The sequence below is a fragment of the Aquarana catesbeiana genome, linkage group LG09 (genome assembly GCF_042186555.1).
Source record: "Aquarana catesbeiana isolate 2022-GZ linkage group LG09, ASM4218655v1, whole genome shotgun sequence".
Lineage (NCBI taxonomy): Eukaryota > Metazoa > Chordata > Amphibia > Anura > Ranidae > Aquarana > Aquarana catesbeiana.
The window spans coordinates 30733219-30735731 of record NC_133332.1 but is presented as its reverse complement, the minus strand read 5'-3'; positions in this window follow the sequence as shown (position 1 = coordinate 30735731).

Here is a 2513-nt window from a genome sequence, read left to right as displayed (position 1 = left end):
GTGGATGTTAGAGACCTTGCCCTCCTTCACCTTCCGTTTGAAGATGCCCCACAGATGCTCAATAGGGTTTAGGTCTGGAGACATGCTTGGCCAGTCCATCACCTTTACCCTCAGCTTCTATAGCAAGGCAGTGGTCGTCTTGGAGGTGTGTTTGGGGTCGTTATCATGTTGGAATACTGCCCTGCGGCCCAGTCTCCGAAGGGAGGGGATCATGCTCTGCTTCAGTATGTCACAGTACATGTTGGCATTTATGGTTCCCTCAATGAACTGTAGCTCCCCAGTGCCGACAGCACTCATGCAGCCCCAGACCAGGACACTCCCACCACCATGTTTGACTGTAGACGAGACACACTTGTCTTTGTACTCCTCACCTGGTTGCCGCCACACACGCTTGACACCATCTGAACCAAATAAGTTTATCTTGGTCTCATCAGACCACAGGACATGGTTCCATGAGGCTCGATTCACACCTATGCATGTTGCTTTTGAGCGTTTTTGGAGGTTTTTTTTTCATGCTTGCCACGTTTTTGAGCAGCGTTTTTGTAGCGTTTTTGACGCGTTTTTGCGGTGTTTTTGCCGCGTTTTGCGTTTTTTTTTTTTTTTTTTTTTTTACATTTTTTTTTTACTGTATACAGTCCAAAAAAAAAAAAACCGGCAAAAACGCATCAAAAACGCTGCAAAAACGGTGCACTTGCGTTTTTGATGCTTGTCCATTGACTTCCATTACATGCAAAACGCTGCTTTTTGCATGAAAAAAAGTCCCCGACCCTTTCCAAAAACGCAGAAATACAAAAAGGCATTGATGTGAACATGTTCCATAGGAACCCATGTTAAAAAATTCCCATGCATGTCTGCAAAATGCAAAATGCATCAAAAAACGCGCTAGTGTGAATGGAGCCTTAATCCATGTCTTTAGTCTGCTTGTCTTCAGCAAACTTTGTGGGCTTTCTTGTGCATCATCTTTAGAAGAGGCTTCCTTCTGGGACGACAGCCATGCAGACTAATTTGATGCAGTGTGCGGCGTATGGTTTGAGCACTGACAGGCTGACACCCCCCGCCCCTTCAACCGCTGCAGCAATGCTGGCAGCACTCATAGGTCTATTTCCCAAAGACAACCTCTGGATATTACGCTGAGCACATGCTCTTAACTTCTTTGGTCGCCCATGGCGAGGCCTGTTCTGAGTGGAACCTGTCCTGTTAAACCGCTGTATGGTCTTGGCCATCGTGCTGCAGCTCAGTTTCAGAGTCTTGGCAATCTTCTTATTCCCTTTGCCATCTTTATGTAGAGCAACATTTCTTTTTTTCAGATCCTCAGAGAGTTCTTTGCAATGAGGTGCCATGTGGAACTTCCAGTGACCAGTATGAGAGAGTGAGAGCGATAACACCAAATTCAACACACCTGCTCCCCATTCACACCTGAGACCTTGTAACACTAACGAGTCACATGACACCGGGGAGGGAAAATGGCTAATTAGACCCAATTTGGACATTTTCACTCACTTTTGTAGCCAGCGGTTTAGACATTAATGGTTGTGTGTTGAGTTATTTTGAGGGGACAGCAAATTTACACTGTTATACAAGCTGTACACTCACTACTTTACATTGTAGGAAAGTGTCATTTCTTCAGTGTTGTCACATGAAAAGATAGAATAAAATATTTACAAAAATGTAAGGGGTGTACTCACTTTTGTGAGATACTGTAAATACAATGGGCGCATAAAATCCACGTTTACTTAAAACATTTAAAAAGGAAGAAAAAAAAAAAACGTGCTCCATACAGAGAGCTGATTAGTACAAAGACAGGAATAGAGGGCACTATTGTCATCTGTTAAGTGTAAGAAAAAAAAGATGGGGTTGGTACTTTATTGACTTCCTCCAGTATCCTGACACAATACAAGGCAAAATGGTGTTTGACAGGTTCTCTTCTGAGAAGAATACCATTCCGCCTATCCATACACAAACACCACCTAGTGGTACTTATTTTACCCATGTTCCGTTCATCCATCTGAGTCTTCCCGTGTAAGCTGTATGTCAGATGGTGTTAAAGCTTGCATAGGGTTTACCTTCCTCCTACTTCGGTGACAGTGTTTGGGCCTGGCTATTTGCCAATCAGAAATCAGCACTTAATCCTGGGAGGAGGAGGTCTCATGCTCCATCTTGCCTGTAAGCACTAAGTATATACTAAGAGCTCCAACAGGAGTGGTTTGAAGGGCAGTATTAGAAGATGGGATTTTTTTCTCCCATATAAGAGAACTTTGACCTGAATGGGCAAAGTGACGGATTCTCCTAACTCTGGGCTTGAGACATCCTACAAACCAGATAGCAACAAACTTAAAGGAACCTATCAGGATGGCTGTGGCTTAACACAGCTATGGCTCAAAGAAAGCCAGTCCAAGAGCAGAGCCCTCCTGCAGAACCACGCACATGCTTACAGGCTTCAATGGAAACAATAGTTCCATGACTTCGTAAAAAGCACTGGCTTTCCCTGGCTCCTGAATACTACCATTACAGAT